The sequence below is a fragment of the Bombina bombina genome, chromosome 7 (assembly GCF_027579735.1).
Source record: "Bombina bombina isolate aBomBom1 chromosome 7, aBomBom1.pri, whole genome shotgun sequence".
Classification (NCBI taxonomy): Eukaryota; Metazoa; Chordata; class Amphibia; order Anura; family Bombinatoridae; genus Bombina; species Bombina bombina.
In genome coordinates this window covers 128,006,327-128,031,978 of record NC_069505.1, presented here as the reverse complement: position 1 = coordinate 128,031,978, position 25,652 = coordinate 128,006,327, and the positions used below count along the sequence as shown (strand labels likewise).

The 25,652-nt window shown below is 44.4% G+C and overlaps 1 protein-coding gene across 1 annotated transcript in view; it reads left to right on the top strand.

The window, feature by feature from the left end:
* The window catches only part of PHF21A (PHD finger protein 21A), a 631,407-nt gene that overhangs the window by 343,866 nt on the left and 261,889 nt on the right, over window positions 1-25,652 (top strand). The window lies entirely within an intron of this gene.

Here is a 25,652-nt window from a genome sequence, read left to right as displayed (position 1 = left end):
AATTCTTGGCCAGAACTGGTTGGAATGAGAGAGAATTCATGTTAATACACACACATGCAAGGCACAGAAAATGGTGATATTGATTTTTTTTTTTTTTTTTAAGTAACCACATCTTTTATGGAAAAAGAAAGGAGTGGCTTATGTGTCTTTATTTCCTTCCACATGCAGTAGAAGCAGCACAAAAGCAGTTCACAGAAGTAGAAAGTTTTTTTGCTTGTTAAGCACTTACTAGTCACAGGCAATTCCCCTCTGTAGCAATGTGACTTTTCTTCCATCAGCAATTTTAGGTACTAGAAAATAGACAGCAAAATTTCTGGTACAAACTGACTGGGTGTTCTCCCTGTCCTAAGCAAAGCTTTCCTGCAATCCCTGGGTACTGCAATTAGGAGCCTCACCTGTGGATAAATGGCTGCTTATAAAAACCATGGCCTGGATTGTGTTCATGTTTCATTGCTTTTGGAGTACTGGTCCACCCTCCTCTTCATATACTCCACTTTAGGGACCCATAACACAATTTACAGTTTGCATACACACAGTATGCAAACTGTAAATTGTGTTATGGGTCCCTAAAGTGGAGTATATGAAGAGGAGGGTGGACCAGTTAGAGTCCGGAGATGCAGGAAGCATCTTTCTGCTTAACCATCTAGACTCATATTAACAGCTCCACAAGCAATCAGCGTTGATGAGTTTCGCTGCCTGCTTTGTTCATTCAAGTCCATGTCAGAAGCGAGGCTACCATCTGTCACACTTGAAAGGCCGTGTTCCTGTTCCACGGTGTGGATTCCAGTAAAATAGTTTCCATTTACTCCAATGAATGTGAAGTGTAATGTAAACAATGAAGCAGGGTCTCAGTTGGACTCCTTTATCTTATGGAATCGAGGGTTAATATCTCCTGAGGGGGGTTATTGAACAGGGGGGACTTTAATCATGTTTACGTGATTCTGTCTGCTAATGTGTAGTGTCTCTTGGGCTCATGGCTATCAGAACATAAGTCTTTTTCTCTTGTAAGGTGTATCCAGTCCACGGATTCATCCATTACTTGTGGGATATTCTCCTTCCCAACAGGAAGCTGCAAGAGGACACCCACAGCAGAGCTGTCTATATAGCTCCTCCCCTAACTGCCACTCCCAGTCATTCTCTTGCAGCTCTCGACAAGAAAGGAAGTATCAAGAGATATGTGGTGACTTAGTGTAGTTTATTATTTGTTTGTTATTTTTAAACGGTACCGGCGTTGTACTGTTTTTGCCTCAGGCAGAAATTAGAAGAAGAGTTCTGCCTGAGGTGTTTGATGATCTTAGCGGTTTGTAACTAAGGTCCACTGCTGTTCACACACATAATTGAAGAGTATGGGAAAACTTCAGCTGGGGGAATGGCCTGCAGAATTACCTGCTCTGAGGTATGTTCAGTATATTTTTTTCTAGAGAGATGATAAGGTCTAGAAAATGCTGACAGTGCCTGATATATTTAAGGTAAGCCTGATTACAGTGATTTAACAAATGACTGGGATCATGCTTGCAGTAAAGGGTAATATTCATGTTAATTGCTCTTATTACTTAGTATGTAAAACGTTTGCATGATATATAAAAAACGTTTTTTACTGAAGGTGATAAATCTTTATTGGGGCCTAGTTTTCCACATGGCTGTTTAGATTTCTCCTAGGAGTAGTTATTTATGGCCCTTTCACTTTGAGTGCATGGTGGGAGGGGCCTATTTTCGCGCTCTAATTGCACAGTAGTTTTTGCAGTCTGAGACATCCAGCTTCCCTGAAGGAGTCCCCTGACATATAGGACCTCTGTAAAGGGTTTTTGTTCCTACAAAAGTCGTTTTAAGGGCAGGTAGGAGCCACAGTAGAGCTGTGGCAGTTTGCTTGTGACTGTTTATAACGGTTTTATCGTTTTTCTGATTAATTTTTGAGCCTGAGGGGTTAATCATCAATTTGCAAGTGGGTGCAATGCTATTTTAGTCTATTATACACACTGTTAAAATTTCGTAGAGTTTACTGCTTTTTTTTCACTGTTTTGCAGTTTGTGATTGTTTTTTTTCCCTTAAAGGCACAGTACCGTTTTTTATATTCTGCTTTTTCACATTTATTAATTTTCATTTTCCAAGCTTGCTGGTCTCATTACTAGTCTGTTAAACATGTCTGACATAGAGGAAACTCCTTGTTCATTATGTTTAGAAGCCATTGTGGAACCCCCTCTTAGAATGTGTACCAAATGCACTGATCTTACTATAAATTATAAACACCATATTCTGGCTTTAAAAGATTTATCACCAGAGGATATTGACAAGGGGGAAGTTATGCCGACTAACTCTCCCCACGTGTCAGAACCTATAACTCCCGCTCAAGGGACGCCAAGTACATCTAGCGCGCCCATTGCATATACCTTACAAGACATGGCAGCAGTTATGAATCATACCCTTACAGAGGTATTGTCCAAACTGCCAGGGTTACAAGGAAAGCGAGACAGCTCTGGGGCTAGAACAAATACAGAGTTCTCTGACGCTTTAGTAGCTATGTCTGATATACCCTCACAATGTGCAGAAGCCGAAGCAGGAGAGCTTCTATCTGTGGGTGATTTTTCTGATTCAGGGAAGACACTTCAACCTGATTCTGATATGTCTACATTTAAATTTAAACTTGAACACCTCCGCGTGTTGCTCAGGGAGGTTTTAGCAACTCTGGATGACTGTGACGCCATTGTAGTCCCAGAGGAATTGTGTAAGTTGGATAAATACTATGCAGTGCCTGTTTACACTGATGTTTTTCCAATCCCTAAGAGGTTTTCAGAAATTATTACTAAGGAATGGGATAGACCAGGTGTACCGTTCTCTCCCCATCCTGTTTTTAAAAAGATGTTTCCTATAGATGCCGCCGTACGGGACTCGTTGCAGACGAGGTGGAGGGAGCAGTCTCTACCCTAGCGAAGCGTACAACTATCCCTGTCGAGGACAGTTATGCTTTTCTAGATCCAAAGGACAACAAATTAGAGGGTTACCTTAAGAAAATTTTTATTCAACAAGGTTTTATTCTCCAGCCTCTTTCATGCATTGCCCCAGTCACTGCTGCTGCGGCCTTCTGGTTTGAGTCTCTAGAAGAGGCTCTACAGGTAGAAACCCCGTTGGATGATATCCTTGACAAGCTTAAAGCTCTTAAGCTAGCAAATTCATTTGTTTCTGATGCCGTTGTTCATTTAACCAAGCTAACGGCTAAAAATTCAGGTTTTGCTATTCAGGCGCGTAGGGCGCTATAGCTTAAATCCTGGTCAGCTGATGTTACTTCATAGTCTAAGCTTCTCAACATTCCCTTCAAGGGGCAGACCCTATTCGGGCCTGGACTGAAGGAGATCCTTTCTGATATTACTGGAGGAAAAGGTCACGCCCTTCCTCAGGATAGGTCCAACAAATTAAGGACCAAATAGCCTAATTTTCGTGCCTTTCGAAACTTCAAGAGTGGCGCAGCTTCAACTTCCTCTAATACAAAACAAGAGGGAAATTTTGCCCAGTCCAAGCTGGTCTGGAGACCTAACCAGGCTTGGAACAAGGTAAAGCAGGCCAAAAAACCTGCTGCTGCCTCTAAGACAGCATGAAGGATCAGCCCCCGATCCGGAAACGGATCTAGTAGGGGGCAGACTTTCTCTCTTCGCCCAGGCTTGGGCACATGATGTCCAGGATCCCTGGGAATTGGAAATTGTGTCCCAGGGATATCTTCTGGATTTCAAAGCTTCTTCCCCCAAAAGGGAGATTTCATCTCTCACAATTATCTGCAAACCAGATAAAGAGAGGCATTCTTACATTGTGTTCAAGACCTATGATCCAGGAGGGTCAATATATGACTACCGTGGACTTAAAGGATGCTTATCTTCACATTCCAATACACAGAGATCATCATCGGTTTCTCAGGTTCGCCTTCCTAGACAGGCATTACCAGTTTGTGGCTCTTCCCTTCGGGTTAGCCACGGCACCAAGAATCTTTACGAAGGTTCTAGGGTCACTCCTAGCGGTCCTAAGGCCGCGGGGTATAGCAGTAGCCCCTTACCTAGACGACATTCTGATACAGGCGTCGAATTTTCAAATCGCCAGGTCCCATACGGACATTGTTCTGGCATTCCTTAGGTGTCATGGGTGGAAGGTGAACGAAGAAAAGAGTTCTCTATCCCCTCTCACAAGAGTTTCCTTCCTAGGAACTCTGATAGATTCTGTAGAGATGAAGATTTACCTGACAGAGGCCAGGTTGTCAAAACTTCTAAATTCCTGCCGTATTCTTTATTCTACTTCTCGCCCTTCAGTGGCTCAGTGTATGGAAGTAATCGGCTTAATGGTAGCGGCAATGGACATAGTGCCGTTTGCCCGCCTACATCTCAGACCGCTGCAACTTTGCATGCTCAGTCAGTGGAATGGGGATTACACAGATTTGTCCCCTCTACTAAATATGGATCAAGAGACCAGGGATTCTCTTCTCTGATGGCTATCTCGGGTCTATCTGTCCAAGGGTATGACCTTACGCAGACCAGATTGGACAATAGTAACAACAGATGCCAGCCTTCTGGGCTGGGGTGCAGTCTGGAACTCCCTGAAGGCTCAGGGCTTGTGGACTCAGGAGGAGGCACTCCTTCCGATAAACATTCTGGAACTAAGAGCGATATTCAATGCTCTTCAGGCTTGGCCTCAGCTTGCTGCGGTCAGGTTCATCAGATTTCAGTCGGACAATATCACGTCTGTAGCCTACATCAACCATCAAGGGGGAACAAGGAGTTCCCTAGCAATGTTGGAGGTTTCAAAAATAATTCTATGGGCAGAGGTTCACTCTTGCCATCTATCAGCTATCCATATCCCAGGAGTAGAGAACTGGGAGACGGATTTTCTAAGTCGGCAGACTTTTCATCCGGGGGAGTGGGAACTCCATCCGGAGGTATTTGCACGGTTGATTCAACTTTGGGGCAAACCAGAACTGCATCTCATGGCGTCTCGTCAGAACGCCAAGCTTCCTTGTTACGGATCCAGGTCCAGGGATCCCAAGGCAGCGCTGATAGATGCTCTAGCAGCGCCTTGGTCCTTCAACCTGGCTTATGTGTTTCCATCGTTTCCTCTGCTCCCTCGTCTGATTGCCAAGATCAAGCAGGAGAGAGCTTCGGTGATTTTGATAGCTCCTGCGTGGCCACGCAGGACTTGGTATGCAGATCTGGTAGACATGTCATCCCTTCCACCATGGACTCTGCCGCTGAGGCAGGACCTTCTACTTCAGGGTCCTTTCAACCATCCAAATCTAATTTCTCTGCGTCTGACTGCTTGGAGATTGAACGCTTGATTTTATCAAAGCGTGGTTTCTCTGAGTCGGTCATTGATGCCTTAATTCAGGCTCGAAAGCCGGTCACCAGAAAAATCTATCGTAAGATATGGTGTAGATATCTTCATTGGTGTGAATCCAAAGGTTACTCATGGAGTAAGGTCAGGATTCCTAGGATATTATCATTTCTCCAAGAAGGATTGGAGAAGGGATTGTCAGCTAGTTCCTTAAAGGGACAGATTTCTGCTCTGTCTATTCTTTTGCACAAGCGTCTGGCTGATACTCCAGATGTTCAGGTGTTTTGTCAGGCTTTAGTTAGAATCAAGCCTGTGTTTAAACCTGTTGCTCCGCCATGGAGTTTAAATTTAGTTCTTAAGGTTCTGCAAGGTGTTCCGTTTGAACCTTTGCATTCCATAGATATTAAACTTTTATCTTGGAAAGTTCTGTTTTTAGTAGCTATCTCCTCGGCTCGAAGAGTTTCGGAGTTATCTGCTTTACAATGTGATTCCCCTTATCTCATTTTCCATGCAGATAAGGTAGTGTTATGTGCCAAACCTGGTTTTCTTCCTAAGGTGGTATCTAATAAAAATATCAATCAGGAGATTGTTGTTCCTTCACTATGTCCTAATCCTTCTTCAAAGAAGGAACGTCTATTACACAATCTTGATGTGGTTCGTGCTTTAAAATTTTATTTACAAGCTACGAAGGATTTTCGTCAAACATCTGCTTTGTTTGTGGTCTACTCTGGACAGAGGAGAGGCCAAAAGGCTTCGACAACTTCTCTTTCTTTTTGGCTAAGAAGTATAATCCGCTTAGCTTATGAGACTGCTGGCCAGCAGCCTCCTGAAAGAATTACAGCTCATTCCACTAGAGCGGTAGCTTCCACATGGGCTTTTAAGAATGAGGCTTCTGTTGAACAGATTTGTAAGGCGGCGACTTGGTCTTCGCTTCATACTTTTTCTAAATTCTACAAATTTGATACTTTTGCTTCTTCGGAGGCTATTTTTGGGAGAAAGGTCTTACAGGCAGTGGTGCCTTCCGTTTAAGCGCCTGCCTTGTCCCTCCCTTCATCCGTGTCCTGTAGCTTTGGTATTGGTATCCCACAAGTAATGGATGAATCCGTGGACTGGATACACCTTACAAGAGAAAACAAAATTTATGCTTACCTGATAAATTTATTTCTCTTGTGGTGTATCCAGTCCACGGCCCGCCCTGTCATTTTAAGGCAGGTGTTTTTTATTTTTAAAATAGTCACCACTGCACCTTATAGTTTCTCCTTTCTCTTGCTTGTCTTCGGTCGAATGACTGGGAGTGGCAGTTAGGGGAGGAGCTATATAGACAGCTCTGCTGTGGGTGTCCTCTTGCAGCTTCCTGTTGGGGAGGAGAATATCCCACAAGTAATGGATGAATCCGTGGACTGGATACACCACAAGAGAAATAAATTTATCAGGTAAGCATAAATTTTGTTTTTGTTAGTCTGCGTGGCCCTTGTGGCCTTGGCGTGCTTTTTCCAGGCCTACACGGTGTACCTTGCGACTAGACGTGGTCACGTTTCTAGTCTCTATTTCTGTATTCCTGACTGCCTGGCGATAGGAAAAGTCTGTTTCGCTTGTTGTCTGGGTCATAGGAGGTGGTGAGTGCCCCAACCATTGGAGGTGTAAGGTGCCGTTTTTATTTTTTCTATCCATAATTTCTATCCAAGTTATGGGGGATTCTGATTTTTTGGAGACAGATGCCTCTGATTCAGATTCTTCTTCTTGTGAAGAGTATGAAATGGCCTAGGTAATCCACGACCATCAGTTATGCTCCGCATGCCGCTTTAGAGTGCTCTTTTTCTCCAACATAGGTGTGTCCGGTCCACGGCGTCATCCTTACTTGTGGGATATTCTCTTCCCCAACAGGAAATGGCAAAGAGCCCAGCAAAGCTGGTCACATGATCCCTCCTAGGCTCCGCCTACCCCAGTCATTCTCTTTGCCGTTGTACAGGCAACATCTCCACGGAGATGGCTTAGAGTTTTTTAGTGTTTAACTGTAGTTTTTATTATTCAATCAAGAGTTTGTTATTTTGAAATAGTGCTGGTATGTACTATTTACTCAGAAACAGAAAAGAGATGAAGATTTCTGTTTGTATGAGGAAAATGATTTTAGCAACCGTCACTAAAATCCATGGCTGTTCCACACAGGACTGTTGAGAGCAATTAACTTCAGTTGGGGGAACAGTGTGCAGTCTCTTGCTGCTTGAGGTATGACACATTCTAACAAGACGATGTAATGCTGGAAGCTGTCATTTTCCCTATGGGATCCGGTAAGCCATGTTTATTCAGCAAGTAAATAAGGGCTTCACAAGGGCTTATTAAGACTGTAGACTTTTTCTGGGCTAAATCGATTCATTATTAACACATATTTAGCCTTGAGGAATCATTTTATCTGGGTATTTTGATATAATAATATCGGCAGGCACTGTATTAGACACCTTATTCTTTAGGGGCTTTCCCAAAGCATAAGCAGAGCCTCATTTTCGCGCCGGTGTTGCGCACTTGTTTTTGAGAGGCATGGCATGCAGTCGCATGTGAGAGGAGCTCTGATACTTAGAAAAGACTTTCTGAAGGCGTCATTTGGTATCGTATTCCCCTTTGGGCTTGGTTGGGTCTCAGCAAAGCAGATACCAGGGACTGTAAAGGGGTTAAAGTTCAAAACGGCTCCGGTTCCGTTATTTTAAGGGTTAAAGCTTCCAAATTTGGTGTGCAATACTTTTAAGACTTTAAGACACTGTGGTGAAAATTTGGTGAATTTTGAACAATTCCTTCATGTTTTTTCGCAATTGCAGTAATAAAGTGTGTTCAGTTTAAAATTTAAAGTGACAGTAACGGTTTTATTTTAAAACGTTTTTTGTACTTTGTTATCAAGTTTATGCCTGTTTAACATGTCTGAACTACCAGATAGACTGTGTTCTGAATGTGGGGAAGCCAGAATTCCTATTCATTTAAATAAATGTGATTTATGTGATAATGACAATGATGCCCAAGATGATTCCTCAAGTGAGGGGAGTAAGCATGGTACTGCATCATTCCCTCCTTCGTCTACACGAGTCTTGCCCACTCAGGAGGCCCCTAGTACATCTAGCGCGCCAATACTCCTTACTATGCAACAATTAACGGCTGTAATGGATAATTCTGTCAAAAACATTTTAGCCAAAATGAACACTTATCAGCGTAAGCGCGGCTGCTCTGTTTTAGATACTGAAGAGCATGACGACGCTGATAATAATATTTCCGAAGGGCCCCTAACCCAGTCTGATGGGGCCAGGGAGGTTTTGTCTGAGGGAGAAATTACTGATTCAGGGAACATTTCTCAACAGGCTGAACCTGATGTGATTGCATTTAAATTTAAGTTGGAACATCTCCGCATTCTGCTTAAGGAGGTATTATCCACTTTGGATGATTGTGACAAGTTGGTCATCCCAGAGAAACTATGTACAATGGACAAGTTCCTAGAGGTGCCGGGGCTTCCAGAAGCTTTTCCTATACCCAAGCGGGTGGCGGACATTGTTAATAAGGAATGGGAAAGGCCCGGTATTCCTTTCGTCCCTCCCCCCATATTTAAAAAATTGTTTCCTATGGTCGACCCCAGAAAGGACTTATGGCAGACAGTCCCCAAGGTCGAGGGAGCGGTTTCCACTTTAAACAAACGCACCACTATACCCATAGAGGATAGTTGTGCTTTCAAAGATCCTATGGATAAAAAATTAGAAGGTTTGCTTAAAAAGATGTTTGTTCAGCAAGGTTACCTTCTACAACCAATTTCATGCATTGTCCCTGTCGCTACAGCCGCATGTTTCTGGTTCGATGATCTGATAAAGGCGGTCGATAGTGATTCTCCTCCTTTTGAGGAGATTATGGACAGAATCAATGCTCTCAAATTGGCTAATTCTTTCACCCTAGACGCCACTTTGCAATTGGCTAGGTTAGCGGCTAAGAATTCTGGGTTTGCTATTGTGGCGCGCAGAGCGCTTTGGTTGAAATCTTGGTCGGCTGATGCGTCTTCCAAGAACAAGCTACTTAACATTCCTTTCAAGGGGAAAACGCTGTTTGGCCCTGACTTGAAAGAGATTATCTCTGATATCACTGGGGGTAAGGGCCACGCCCTTCCTCAGGATCGGCCTTTCAAGGCAAAAAATAAACCTAATTTTCGTCCCTTTCGTAAAAACGGACCAGCCCAAGGTGCTACGTCCTCTAAGCAAGAGGGTAATACTTCTCAAGCCAAGCCAGCTTGGAGACCAATGCAAGGCTGGAACAAGGGAAAGCAGGCCAAGAAACCTGCCACTGCTACCAAGACAGCATGAAATGTTGGCCCCCGATCCGGGACCGGATCTGGTGGGGGGCAGACTCTCTCTCTTCGCTCAGGCTTGGGCAAGAGATGTTCTGGATCCTTGGGCGCTAGAAATAGTCTCCCAAGGTTATCTTCTGGAATTCAAGGGACTTCCCCCAAGGGGGAGGTTCCACAGGTCTCAGTTGTCTTCAGACCACATAAAAAGACAGGCATTCTTACATTGTGTAGAAGACCTGTTAAAAATGGGAGTGATTCATCCTGTTCCATTAAGAGAACAAGGGATGGGGTTCTACTCCAATCTGTTCATAGTTCCCAAAAAAGAGGGAACGTTCAGACCAATCTTAGATCTCAAGATCTTAAACAAGTTTCTCAAGGTTCCATCGTTCAAGATGGAAACCATTCGAACTATTCTTCCTTCCATCCAGGAAGGTCAATTCATGACCACGGTGGATTTAAAGGATGCGTATCTACATATTCCTATCCACAAGGAACATCATCGGTTCCTAAGGTTCGCATTCCTGGACAAACATTACCAGTTCGTGGCGCTTCCTTTCGGATTAGCCACTGCTCCAAGGATTTTCACAAAGGTACTAGGGTCCCTTCTAGCTGTGCTAAGACCAAGGGGCATTGCTGTAGTACCTTACTTGGACGACATTCTGATTCAAGCGTCGTCCCTTCCTCAAGCAAAGGCTCACACGGACATTGTCCTGGCCTTTCTCAGATCTCACGGATGGAAAGTGAACGTGGAAAAGAGTTCTCTATCCCCGTCAACAAGGGTTCCCTTCTTGGGAACAATAATAGACTCCTTAGAAATGAGGATTTTTCTGACAGAGGCCAGAAAAACAAAACTTCTAGACTCTTGTCGGATACTTCATTCCGTTCCTCTTCCTTCCATAGCTCAGTGCATGGAAGTGATCGGGTTGATGGTAGCGGCAATGGACATAGTTCCTTTTGCGCGCATTCATCTAAGACCATTACAACTGTGCATGCTCAGTCAGTGGAATGGGGACTATACAGACTTGTCTCCGAAGATACAAGTAAATCAGAGGACCAGAGACTCAATCCGTTGGTGGCTGTCCCTGGACAACCTGTCACAAGGGATGACATTCCGCAGACCAGAGTGGGTCATTGTCACGACCGACGCCAGTCTGATGGGCTGGGGCGCGGTCTGGGGATCCCTGAAAGCTCAGGGTCTTTGGTCTCGGGAAGAATCTCTTCTACCGATAAATATTCTGGAACTGAGAGCGATATTCAATGCTCTCAAGGCTTGGCCTCAGCTAGCGAGGGCCAAGTTCATACGGTTTCAATCAGACAACATGACAACTGTTGCGTACATCAACCATCAGGGGGGAACAAGGAGTTCCCTAGCGATGGAAGAAGTGACCAAAATCATTCTATGGGCGGAGTCTCACTCCTGCCACCTGTCTGCTATCCACATCCCAGGAGTGGAAAATTGGGAAGCGGATTTTCTGAGTCGTCAGACATTGCATCCGGGGGAGTGGGAACTCCATCCGGAAATCTTTGCCCAAGTCACTCAGCTGTGGGGCATTCCAGACATGGATCTGATGGCCTCTCGTCAGAACTTCAAAGTTCCTTGCTACGGGTCCAGATCCAGGGATCCCAAGGCGGCTCTAGTGGATGCACTAGTAGCACCTTGGACCTTCAAACTAGCTTATGTGTTCCCGCCGTTTCCTCTCATCCCCAGGCTGGTAGCCAGGATCAATCAGGAGAGGGCGTCGGTGATCTTGATAGCTCCTGCGTGGCCACGCAGGACTTGGTATGCAGATCTGGTGAATATGTCATCGGCTCCACCTTGGAAGCTACCTTTGAGACGAGACCTTCTTGTTCAGGGTCCGTTCGAACATCCGAATCTGGTTTCACTCCAGCTGACTGCTTGGAGATTGAACGCTTGATTTTATCGAAGCGAGGGTTCTCAGATTCTGTTATCGATACTCTTGTTCAGGCCAGAAAGCCTGTAACTAGAAAGATTTACCACAAAATTTGGAAAAAATATATCTGTTGGTGTGAATCTAAAGGATTCCCTTGGGACAAGGTTAAGATTCCTAGGATTCTATCCTTCCTTCAAGAAGGATTGGAAAAGGGATTATCTGCAAGTTCCCTGAAGGGACAGATTTCTGCCTTGTCGGTGTTACTTCACAAAAAACTGGCTGCTGTGCCAGATGTTCAAGCCTTTGTTCAGGCTCTGGTTAGAATTAAGCCTGTTTACAAAACTTTGACTCCTCCTTGGAGTCTCAATTTAGTTCTTTCAGTTCTTCAGGGGGTTCCGTTTGAACCCTTGCATTCCGTTGATATTAAGTTATTATCTTGGAAAGTTTTGTTTTTAGTTGCAATTTCTTCTGCCAGAAGAGTTTCAGAATTATCTGCTCTGCAGTGTTCTCCTCCTTATCTGGTGTTCCATGCAGATAAGGTGGTTTTACGTACTAAACCTGGTTTTCTTCCAAAAGTTGTTTCTAACAAAAACATTAACCAGGAGATTATCGTACCTTCTCTGTGTCCGAAACCAGTTTCAAAGAAGGAACGTTTGTTGCACAATTTGGATGTTGTTCGCGCTCTAAAATTCTATTTGGATGCTACAAAGGATTTTAGACAAACATCTTCCTTGTTTGTTGTTTATTCCGGTAAAAGGAGAGGTCAAAAAGCAACTTCTACCTCTCTCTCTTTTTGGATTAAAAGCATCATCAGATTGGCTTACGAGACTGCCGGACGGCAGCCTCCCGAAAGAATCACAGCTCATTCCACTAGGGCTGTGGCTTCCACATGGGCCTTCAAGAACGAGGCTTCTGTTGATCAGATATGTAGGGCAGCGACTTGGTCTTCACTGCACACTTTTACCAAATTTTACAAGTTTGATACTTTTGCTTCTTCTGAGGCTATTTTTGGGAGAAAGGTTTTGCAAGCCGTGGTGCCTTCCATTTAGGTGACCTGATTTGCTCCCTCCCTTCATCCGTGTCCTAAAGCTTTGGTATTGGTTCCCACAAGTAAGGATGACGCCGTGGACCGGACACACCTATGTTGGAGAAAACAGAATTTATGTTTACCTGATAAATTACTTTCTCCAACGGTGTGTCCGGTCCACGGCCCGCCCTGGTTTTTTTAATCAGGTCTGATAATTTATTTTCTTTAACTACAGTCACCACGGTACCATATGGTTTCTCCTATGCAAATATTCCTCCTTAACGTCGGTCGAATGACTGGGGTAGGCGGAGCCTAGGAGGGATCATGTGACCAGCTTTGCTGGGCTCTTTGCCATTTCCTGTTGGGGAAGAGAATATCCCACAAGTAAGGATGACGCCGTGGACCGGACACACCGTTGGAGAAAGTAATTTATCAGGTAAACATAAATTCTGTTTTTCTCGAAACGGGGAACTTAGTCCGCCGAGCCATCCTCCCCCGGGGAGTCCATATCCCACGAGGCGAGTACCCTAGAACCTTCTTTGGCTACACAAGCAGGTGTCCCTAATGCCGTTACTCCTTCTCCGGAAGGCGGTTTGTTTCCTCCAGAGGTTACGGCACGGTTCCTCGTGGCCATATCTATGACATTGGAGCACTTACATCTTCCAGGAAGGGAGATGTTGATGAGATATTGTCCGTGTTCTGTTAACGGCTCGTCTGGGTCAGATCAGCCCTCTGGGGAAGCGTTTTCCTCTGAGGCATCAGAGGCCCAATCCTCTGGTCGGGGTCGTCAGTTGTCCCGATGGAGGTAAGTCTTGCCTTTCATAGACTGGCATGCTTTTGTGTCCTGCTGCGGCATGTTTTAGCGGTGCTGGAGGATCCCAGTCCTGATGGGTCGAGGGATCCTCGGTCTTCTGTCCTGGACGGCAAGTTGGATTAGACGGGGGGATTAAGTAATCTCCTTGCGTCTTCACTTTACTCTTTTCTTTAAGGTATCCTATTCCATTTCTGAACTTTGGGAGGATTGGATCTCTGACCGTCTGGTCCTGTTGATGTATCCGTTCTTCTTGGGCGTTAACCTCCCGGTGTTGCCCTCTTTTAATTTGATCCGGTTAGGATGTATTTTATTTAATTTTAAAAGCTCATGTCTTTTATAATTTTTTCCTTGGGAACAATTTCTCCTCTGGAATTTGATACCAGCGATTTTGTGGTCGCATTGGCGCTTCCGTGGAAATTACATGGAAGTTAGGACATTATGTTTTATAGTTTGTCTGTTTTATTGTCTATCCCTTCTAGGGTTACGACTTTCTGTGGCCTTGGGCAGTCCTTGGGAGCCCTGTGCTTCAGGCTGGTCCTGGTTGGGTATTAGTTTTTGGTCCCTGGGGTCTATATCAGACACGTGGTGCCCGTTATTCCTGGCTGGTCCGTTTGGGGTGCCGAGTGGTTCACTCTTGTTTAGAGTTTCGTTTCTTGTTTTACATTAGAAGTTATTGGTGGCCTTTGTTCCAGGACGTCAGGCTGGTCCTCGTTTATCTTCTGGGGGCATCAGAGGGGATTGTGCTCAGTCCTAATTGTCCTATCCATCTTAGCTGGCGGGGTTTTCCGAGGTTCGGATCCTGTAAGGGCCTACTCTGTAGACTCCTGAGTTCTTTTGATTCAGGTGCTAGTGTTTCTCCTTCCCATAGTGAGTTGGAAGTTCAGAGGATTCCATGGTTCCAGGTTCTGGCGGCGTTTACTCATCTCCTCCTTTGAGGCTTCCTTTGGGATTGTCCTCTTGGACTCTGTTTTCCATGATGACGGTACCTCATCCTTAGGGTTGAGGCTGATTGGGCCTTTGTCCTTTTCTGGGGATTGTCTTTCTGGTCATCGGTTTCAGGAAGTTAGGGCCTATTGGTCTTTGCTCTACTTCCATATCGTCTACTCCCATACTTTTGGAGCTCGACACTTTAGGTGGTCTCCTTCTTTTCGGGTGTTGCCCCTGTTTAGGCGTTTGGGTTTTCATTCGCCAGGGGTTAGACTGCTCGTTTATCGTAATTCCTAGAGCTGTAATGCTTCGGGGAAGTGGATCCTGAGAGGATCTTGGAGACTATTGTTATTTTCTCAATCCAGATTTTCCAGGTTTGGGCTCTGTTCTCTTATTCGTTTTCCTTGGTCTTTGGACTTAGTGGGTGTTATCCCTAGAGCCTTTAGGGGTCAACCAGAGTCGCTGTGGGGCTTTTCTCATTGCCTCACACCCTTTCAGTTGGGAGTTTGCATCCCACTGGGGTCTGTAAAGCACTCTGTGTCTGAGAGACTTACATGAGAGTTCAGTGTCCAGGGTTCCTTGGATGAGACTGGGTTTGCATCGCCTTGTGGTGCAAGGTCTGTTCCGGATGGGGTAACCTGGTGGTTCCTCAGGGGTTATTAGTTTGTTTAAAGCCGTCTCCGGGATCTGTTTTTTTTTTTTTTTTTGTCTTGTCTTTGACTGGACATTTTGGCTTTCTGTATTCAGACCCCTTGGGACTGGTACGGGTTGGCCCAGTTTCCACATCTTCTGTTCTTACGAGCGGATTTTTCTTTCTCTTATTGGAGAATTGGACATTTCTGCTGGGCCAACCGTAGTGGCAGAATGGTTCTTCATTCGGTACTTGATCTTTTGAGTCCATCTACAGCTTTACACTCCATACCTATGTGCGGGTGAGCTGTTCTGTTTTTTGTGTGTGTGTCCCTTTTTGGGGTGGATTTGGCATTCCACATTATCCGCCTGGTACTCTGAGTTCCTTTCTTCCTCTGTTTAGTGGAGTTATCCCCCTGCCTTGAGTGCAGGATGTCATGTGAAGGGCTGGTTTTCTTGTGACATGCCACCACTGTAGTTCAGTAGAGGGTCTCCTTTTGGGAGTGCCCTTAGCCTTCGGGAAGGGAGCTGCGACTGGGTTCTGGAACCCGAGCTCTTTTTTTGGGGGGGCTGGATCCCCTCCCTTTTCCTTTCTGACGGTCTTGGTGATTCAGGAATTTTATTATTTCCTTTCTCTTTTCGGACATTGCCAGTCACTTTGGTGCTGGATCCGTGTCCCAGAGTGGGGTTCAGGGATCCGTCTGTTCTGTTGACCGTGTATTATAGATAGATCTTGTGAGCCTTTTTTTAGAGGGGAGGCTTTGCAGTAAATCCCTCCTCAGCAGGTATTTTTTCTCTGCTGGTTTTGGGTTCTATCCTTCCTTTCCTGCCTTTCTTGGGTAGGTGATTGTTCTGCACTACTTTTGAGTTTTTCTTGCTGAAAACGGTCTTGTGCAGTTTATTAGCTTGATGGCTAGGTTTGGCGACTTGTGTTCGCTTAGACCACCTTTGCAGCAGGAAGCCTATGGGTTTTCGGAGGAACATATTCAGATATTCTGATGCTGTTTTTTGAGGCTCCCGGGGACGGTTTGTCTTTTGGTTGCTTTATCCTGGGTGTGAGTTAGCGCTCTGCGTCGGAGGGGTTCTACCTTTCTCCCTTTAGTTTCTCAGGGCTTTAGCCTTGGACCTTTTGGATTCCATGTAGATAGGGGTTTGGGATTTTCCTCCCTTACTCTGCTAGGTCTGTAGTGTTTTTTAAATTGGTTTTGCCCAGTTTTATCCTTATTTCTCCAACATTAGTGTGTCCGGTCCACGGCGTCATCCTTACTTGTGGGAATATCTCTTCCCCAACAGGAAATGGCAAAGAGTCCCAGCAAAGCTGGCCATATAGTCCCTCCTAGGCTCCGCCCACCCCAGTCATTCTCTTTGCCGTTGCACAGGCAACATCTCCACGGAGATGGTTAAGAGTATGTGGTGTTTAAATGTAGTTTTTTTATTCTACTATCAAGAGATTGTTATTTTAAAATAGTGCTGGTATGTACTATTTACTCTGAAACAGAAAAGGATGAAGATTTCTGTTTGTGAGAGGAAGATGATTTTAGCAGACAGTAACTAAAATTGATTGCTGTTTCCACATAGGACTGTTGAGATGAAGTAACTTCAGTTGGGGGAAACAGTTAGCAGACTTTTCTGCTTAAGGTATGACTAGCCATATTTCTAACAAGACTGTGTAATGCTGGAAGGCTGTCATTTCCCCTCATGGGGACCGGTAAGTCATTTTCTTAGTTTCAAACAGAATAAAGGGCTTTTATGGGCTAAATCGATTGCTTTATTTGGACATTTTATACATGTTTATGCTGATAATTCACACTTATAAACTTGGGGAACGTTTTTAATGTCAGGCACTATGTTAGACACCTTTTCTAGTCAGGGCCTTCCCAGTTGTAGGCTGAGCCTCATTTTCGCGCCATTACTGCGCAGTTGTTTTTGAGAGCAAGACATGCAGATGCATGTGTGAGGACCTGAAAGTAGTGGGAAAAGTTTCTAGAAGGCGTCATTTGGTATCGTATTCCCCTCTGGGCTTGGTTAGGTCACAGCAAAGGCTGTAGCTGGGACTGTATAGGGGTTAAATTTGTAAACGGCTCCAGTTCCGTTATTTTAGGGGTTAAAGCTCTGAAAATTGGTATGCAATACTTTTAATGCTTTAAGACACTGTGGTGAAATTTTGGTAAATTTTGAACAATTCCTTCATACTTTTTCACATATTCAGTAATAAAGTGTGCTCTGTTTAAAATTTAAAGAGACAGTAACGGTTTTGTTTTAAAACGGTTTTTGTGCTTTATTGACAAGTTTAAGCCTGTTTAACATGTCTGTGCCTTCGGATAAGCTATGTTCTATATGTATGAAAGCCAATGTGTCTCCCCATTCAAAATTGTGTGATAATTGTGCCATAGCGTCCAAACAAAGTAAGGACAGTACTGCCACAGATAATGAAATTGCCCAAGATGATTCCTCAGATGAGGGGAGTAGACATGATACTACATCATCTCCTACTGTGTCTACACCAGTTTTGCCCACGCAGGAGGCCCCTAGTACATCTAGCGCGCCAATGCTTATTACCATGCAACAATTGACGGCAGTAATGGATAACTCCATAGCAAATATTTTATCCAAAATGCCTGCATATCAGAGAAAGCGCGATTGCTCTGTTTTAAACACTGAAGAGCAGGAGGGCGCTGATGATAATTGTTCTGTCATACGCTCACACCAATCTGAAGTGGCCATGAGGGAGGTTTTGTCAGATGGGGAAATTTCAGATTCAGGAAAAATTTCTCAACAAGCTGAACCTGATGTTGTGACATTTAAATTTAAATTAGAACATCTCCGCGCACTGCTTAAGGAGGTGTTATCTACTCTGGATGATTGTGACAACTTGGTCATTCCAGAGAAATTATGCAAGATGGACAAGTTTCTAGAGGTTCCGGTGCACCCCAACGCTTTTCCTATACCCAAGCGGGTGGCGGACATAGTGAATAAGGAGTGGGAGAAGCCCGGCATACCTTTTGTTCCCCCCCCCCTATATTTAAGAAATTATTTCCTATGGTCGACCCCAGAAAGGACTTATGGCAGACAGTCCCTAAGGTCAAGGGGGCAGTTTCTACTCTAAACAAGCGAACTACTATTCCTATCGAGGATAGTTGTGCTTTCAAAGTTCCTATGGATAAAAAATTGGAAGGTTTGCTTAAAAAGATTTTTGTACAGCAAGGTTACCTTCTACAACCCATTTTGTGCATTGTTCCTGTCACTACAGCAGCGTGGTTCTGGTTCGAGGAACTAGAAAAGTCGCTCAGTGGAGAGACTCCATATGAGGAGGTTATGGACAGAGTTCACGCACTTAAGTTGGCTAACTCTTTTATTTTAGATGCCTCTTTGCAATTAGCTAGATTAGCGGCGAAAAATTCAGGGTTTGCAATTGTGGCGCGCAGAGCGCTTTGGCTAAAGTCTTGGTCAGTGGATGTATCATCCAAGACAAAATTGCTTAACATCCCTTTCAAAGGTAAAACTCTCTTTGGGCCGGAATTGAAAGAGATTATCTCAGACATCACTGGGGGAAAGGGCCACTTTCAAGGCCAAGAATAAGTCTAATTTTCGTTCCTTTCGCAATTTCAGGAACGGACCGGCCTCTAATTCTGCATCCTCTAAGCAAGAGGGTAATGCCTCACAGCCCAAACCAGCCTGGAAACCTATGCAAGGCTGGAACAAGGGTAAGCAGGCCAAGAAGCCTGCTGCTGCTAACAAAACAGCATGAAGGAGTAGCCCCCGATCCGGGACCGGATCTAGTAGGGGGCAGACTCTCTCTCTTTGCTCAGGCTTGGGCAAGAGATGTTCAGGATCCCTGGGCACTAGAAATAGTTTCTCAGGGTTATCTTCTGGAATTCAGGGAACTACCCCCAAGGGGAAGGTTCCACATGTCTCACTTATCCTTAAACCAAATAAAGAGACAGGCATTCTTACATTGTGTAGAAGACCTGTTAAAGATGGGAGTGATACACCCTGTTCCAATGACGGAACAAGGAATGGGATTTTACTCAAATCTGTTCGTAGTTCCCAAAAAAGAGGGAACCTTCAGACCAATTCTGGATTTAAAGATCCTAAACAAATTTCTCAGGGTACCATCGTTCAAAATGGAAACCATTCGAACGATTCTACCCACTATCCAGGAAGGTCAATTTATGACTACCGTGGATCTAAAGGATGCGTACCTACATATTCCTATCCACAAAGAACATCATCAGTTCCTAAGTTTCGCCTTTCTGGACAAACATTACCAGTTTGTGGCCCTCCCATTCGGGTTAGCCACTGCTCCTAGGATTTTCACAAAGGTACTCGGGTCCCTTCTAGCGGTTCTAAGACAGAGGGGCATTGCAGTAGTACCGTACTTGGACGACATTCTAATACAAGCGTCGTCCCTTTCAAAAGCAAAGGCTCATACAGACATCGTTCTGGCCTTTCTCAGATCTCACGGATGGAAGGTGAACATAGAAAAAAGTTCTCTGTCTCCGTCAACAAGAGTTCCCTTCTTGGGAACAATAATAGATTCCTTAGAAATGAGGATTTTTCTGACAGATGTCAGAAAGTCAAAACTTCTAAGCACTTGTCAAGTTCTTCACTCTGTTCCACGTCCTTCCATAGCTCAGTGCATGGAAGTAGTAGGGTTGATGGTTGCAGCAATGGACATAGTTCCTTTTGCACAAATTCATCTAAGACCATTACAACTGTGCATGCTCAAACAGTGGAATGGGGACTATACAGACTTGTCTCCAGTGATTCAAGTAGATCAGAAGACCAGAGATTCACGCCGTTGGTGGCTGACCCTGGACCATCTATCCCAGGGAATGAGCTTCCGCAGACCAGAGTGGGTCATTGTCACGACCGACGCCAGTCTAGTGGGCTGGGGCGCGGTCTGGGAATCCCTGAAAACTCAGGGACTATGGTCTTGGGAAGAGTCTCTTCTCCCGATAAACATTCTGGAACTGAGAGCGATATTCAATGCTCTCAGGGCTTGGCCTCAGCTTGCAAAGGCCAGATTCATAAGATTCCAATCAGACAACATGACGACTGTTGCGTATATCAATCATCAGGGGGGAACAAGGAGTTCCCTAGCGATGAAAGAAGTGACCAAAATAATACAATGGGCGGAGGATCACTCCTGCCATCTATCTGCGATCCACATCCCAGGTGTGGAAAACTGGGAAGCGGATTATCTGAGTCGTCAGACATTCCATCCGGGGGAGTGGGAATTCCACCCGGAGATCTTTGCCCAGTTGACTCAATTATGGGGCATTCCAGACATGGATCTGATGGCGTCTTGTCAGAACTTCAAGGTTCCTTGCTACGGGTCCAGATCCAGGGATCCCAAGGCGACTCTAGTGGATGCACTAGTAGCACCTTAGACCTTCAACCTAGCTTATGTGTTTCCACCGTTTCCTCTCATTCCCAGGCTGGTAGCCAGGATCAAACAGGAGAGGGCCTCGTGATCTTGATAGCTCCTGCGTGGTCACGCAGGACTTGGTATGCAGACCTGGTGAATATGTCATCGGTTCCACCATGGAAGCTACCTTTGAGACAGGACCTTCTTGTTCAGGGTCCATTCGAACATCCAAATCTGGTCTCCCTCCAGCTGACGGCTTGGAGATTGAACGCTTGATTCTATCAAAGCGTGGGTTTTCAGATTCTGTGATAGATACCCTGGTTCAGGCCAGAAAACCGGTAACTAGAAAGATTTACCATAAAATATGGAAAAGATATATCTGTTGGTGTGAATCCAAGGGATTCCCATGGAATAAGATAAAAATTCCTAAGATTCTTTCCTTTCTGCAAGAAGGTTTGGATAAAGTATTATCTGCGAGTTCTCTAAAGGGACAGATTTCTGCTTTATCTGTCTTACTACACAAACGACTGGCAGCTGTGCCAGATGTTCAAGCATTTGTTCAGGCTCTGGTTAGGATCAAGCCTGTTTACAGACCTTTGACTCCTCCCTGGAGTCTAAATCTAGTTCTTTCAGTTCTTCAAGGGGTTCCGTTTGAACCTCTACATTCCATAGAAATTAAGTTGTTATCTTGGAAAGTTTTGTTTTTGGTTGCTATTTCTTCTGCTAGAAGAGTTTCAGAGTTATCTGCTCTGCAGTGTACTCCGCCCTATCTGGTGTTCCATTCAGATAAGGTTGTTTTGCGTACTAAGCCTGTTTTTTTTTCCCAAAGGTTGTTTCCAACAAGAATATTAACCAGGAGATAGTTGTACCTTCTTTGTGTCCGAAACCAGTTTCAAAGAAGGAACGTTTGCTACACAATTTAGATGTAGTCCGTGCTCTAAAATTCTACTTAGAAGCTACAAAAGAGTTCAGACAAACATCTTCTCTGTTTGTCGTCTATTCTGGTAAAAGGAGAGGTCAAAAAGCAACTTCTACCTCTCTTTCCTTTTGGCTTAAAAGCATCATCCGATTGGCTTATGAGACTGCCGGACGGCAGCCTCCTGAAAGAATCACAGCTCACTCCACTAGGGCTGTGGCTTCCACATGGGCCTTCAAGAACGAGGCTTCTGTTGACCAGATATGTAAGGCAGCGACTTGGTCTTCACTGCACACTTTTGCCAAATTTTACAAATTTGATACTTTTGCTTCTTCGGAGGCTATTTTTGGGAGAAAGGTTTTGCAAGCCGTGGTACCTTCCGTTTAGGTAACCTGATTTGCTCCCTCCCTTCATCCGTGTCCTAAAGCTTTGGTATTGGTTCCCACAAGTAAGGATGACGCCGTGGACCGGACACACCAATGTTGGAGAAAACAGAATTTATGCTTACCTGATAAATTACTTTCTCCAACGGTGTGTCCGGTCCACGGCCCGCCCTGGTTTTTTAATCAGGTCTGATGACTTATTTTCTCTAACTACAGTCACCACGGTACCATATGGTTTCTCCTATATTTTTCCTCCTGTCCGTCGGTCGAATGACTGGGGTGGGCGGAGCCTAGGAGGGACTATATGGCCAGCTTTGCTGGGACTCTTTGCCATTTCCTGTTGGGGAAGAGATATTCCCACAAGTAAGGATGACGCCGTGGACCGGACACACCGTTGGAGAAAGTAATTTATCAGCTAAGCATAAATTCTGTTTTTCTCTCTTGGAGTTACCCTCGGGTTTTTCTTCAAGATACCCTAGTCCTTTTGTGTTTCTGGAGGTCCTTTTGGACTCCCTTATCTGAGTCCTTCTTCTTCCCTTCTGGAAAAATGTGGATGTCTCCCTTCCTTCTGGTCGGGGGTGAGTTTATTTGCGTACTGAGAGCCTGCGGGACTTTGCTCCTGGTGAAGCAGTTTTTTTCATTCAGTGCTCTCTAGAGCTTGGGTATTTGTTCCCACAAGTAATGAATAAAGCAGATGGATATAATACATAAATTATGCTTACCTGATAATTTCATTTCCATATGTGGTTGAAGAGTCCACTGCTCCTGCCCGTTTCTCCGATGGGTGGACCTAAATGTAATTTTATTCTTCAGGCACCATTTATACCCTGATATTTATCCTACTGTTCCTTGTTCCCTTGGCAGAATGACTGGGGTATAAGGGAAGTGGGGGAGGTATTTAAGTTAGGTTCTGAATTCCCACAAGTAGTGAATGAAGCAGTGGACTCTCCTCCCACAGATGAAAAAGAAATGATCAGGTAAGCATAATCTCTCTCTATCTCTATCTATCTATATATCTATCTATCTATACGTGTATATATACATATACATACAGTTGTGCTCATAAGTTTACATACCCTGGCAGAATTTGATTTCTTGGCCATTTTGCAGAGAATATGAATGATAACATAAAAACTTTTCTTTCACTCATGGTTAGTGTTTGGCTGAAGCCATTTATTATCAATCAACTGTGTTTACTCTTTTTAAATCATAATGACAACAGAAACTACCCAAATGACCCTGATCCAAAGTTTACATACCCTGGTGATTTTTGCCTGATAACATGCACACAAGTTGACACAAAGGGGTTTGAATGGCTATTAAAGGTAACCATCTTCACCTGTGATCTGTTTGCTTGTAATTAGTGTGTGTGTGTATAAAAGATCAATGAGTTTCTGTACTCCTGACAGACCCTTACATCTTTCATCCAGTGCTGCACTGGCGTTTCTGGATATATATACCCCACAGGTCCATGTGAGGGAAAGGACCTCTCAAACCTAGTGATCTGCCTTGCTGCCAGGCAGATTATTGAGGTAAGTGCTAATTTATTTTCTTAATCTGCTTTAAGGGGGATTATGTATGGCAGTATTGCAGGCACTGGGCATTTGAGGAGTACTTGGCTCAATTTGGTGTTATCGTTTTCATTAAACATGTCTGCTGAGACGTTATTTTTGACACGTCCACGATGGACGGGGCTTGTGTGTCGGTAAAAGTTATCTAAATTGCGCACTTGTTATTCTCTCACTTCCTGTATATGGAGGAGCGATATCTGCATCTTAACGTTTTTCAAATTTAACGGTTATTTGCTATCCTGTCATTACTGAAACAGCTGCAGTCTGGATTCCAGTTTTAAGAAATATATATATTGTTTTCCTGCAAGGTAGGCACCTCAGCAAAGCTATTGCTGAAGTGTAGGGGCTGTTTGAGGTGTTAAGACGTTTTTATTTTTCAATATCTTTGTAAAATAAAGTAGTTACGTTTTTGTATTTGTTCAAAAAAATAAAACGGTTTTGTTTTTGCATTGCATCAAAAATCTGCAAAATATGCCGCAGCCTTCTCAAGCGTCCCAAAATTTTAAGTCCATACAGCCAGTGCCCTGTTCTTCCTCTATTACTCCACCTGGAGTTACCTTGCAAGACATTGCTTCCCTAACGTCATCAGCGGTATCTGATGTGTTGTCTGCTTTTCCCATGCTGCAGGGAAAGCGCAAGAGGAAATGTAATCAATCAGTGAATAAGGTTGCTTACACAGTAGTGGCTATTTTGAATGTTTCTTCCCAGAAACCTGAAGAGGAAGATACTTTGAGTCTGAGATTTCACCCTCAGATGCTACCAGACAGTGTAATACCTTTAACTGATACTGAAGTTGTTTCCTTCAGGTTTAAGCTTGAACACCTCCGTTTGTTACTTAAGGAGGTTTTAGCTACCCTGGACGACTCCGACACTACCGTCGTAGTCAATCCTAAGAAGTCTAGTAAACTAAACAAGTATTTTGACGTGCCCTCCATGGTGGAGGTATTTCCTGTACCAGATAGGGCTACAGAGATTATTGCTAAGGAATGGGAGAGACCGGCTATCCCTTTTTCTCCATCCCCTATATTTAAAAAGATGTTTCCTATAGCAGACTCTATCAAGGAGTCTTGGCAGACGGTACCCAAAGTGGAAGGGGCAATTTTCACACTAGCCAAGAGAACAGCTATTCCCATAGAGGATAGTTGTTCCTTTAAGGATCCTTTGGATAAGAAGTTTGAGGGGTTACTCAATAAAATGTATGTACAACAGGGTTTACAATGTCAACCTGCGGTTTGTATTGCTACTGTCACTAGTGCGGTAGCATACTGGTTTGATGCGTTGTCTGATTCTATTCGGACAGACACTCCCCTCGAAGAAATCCAGGATAGGATAAAGGCCGTTAAGTTTGCCAACTCCTTTATCACTAATGCTTCCCTTCAAGTTTATTAAGCTGGGAGCTAAGATTTCTGGTTTTGCTGTACTGGCCCGCAGAGCTTTATGGTTAAAATCTTGGTCTGCGGATGTGTCATCTAAGTCTAAACATTTGGCGATTCCTTACAAGGGAAAGACCTTGTTTGGGCCGGGTTTCACGGAAATAATTTCTGACATTACGGGAGGAGAGGGCCATTTCCTCCCTCAGGATAAGAGAAATAAAGAAAAGGGACGTCAGAGTAATTTTCGTTCCTTAAGAAATTTCAAGGGAAAGCCTTCCTCTTCCAAGCAGGAGCAGTTCAAGCCTTCCTAGAGGTCCAATCAGTCTTGGAACAAGATAAAACAATCCAAAAAGCCTGCTATTGAATCAAAAACAGCATGAAGGGCCTGCCCCAGATCCGGGACCGGATCTTGTGGGGGGCAGACTTTCCTTCTTCACTCAGGCTTGGGTTCGAGATGTTCAGGATCCCTGGGCGGTGGACATCGTGTCCCAGGTATACAAACTAAAGTTCAAGACCTTTCCTCCCAGGGGCAGGTTTCTGCTTTCAAGATTATCTGTAGACCAGACAAAAAGAGAGGTGTTCTTGCACTGTGTTCGGGACCTCTCCGACCTGGGAGTGATAGTTCCTGTTCCGATGCAGAAACGGGGTCTGGGGTTCTATTCCAATCTGTTCGTGGTTCCCAAAAAGGAGGGAACATTCAGAACAATTTTAGATCTCAAGAGTCTAAACAAATTCCTCAGAGTGCCGTCCTTCAAGATAGAAATTATTCGTTCCATTCTTCCTTTGGTCCAAGAGGGTCAATTTATGACAACAGTAGATTTAAAGGACACATACCTGCATGTTCCCATTCACAGGGACCATCACAAGTTTCTAAGGTTTGCATTTCTAGACAAACACTTCCAGTTCGTGGCTCTTCCATTCGACCTTGCCACAGCTCCCAGAATTTTCTCAAAGGTTCTGGGATCCCTGTTGACGGCGCTCAGATTGCGGGGCATTGCAGTGTCGCCTTATCTGCAAGACATTCAGGTTCAGGGGCCATCCTTTCAACAAGCAAGATCCCTCACGGAAATGTTATCTTTCCTGCTATCTCACGGTTGGAAGGTAAGTTTGGAAAAGAGTTCCTTACTTCCAAATA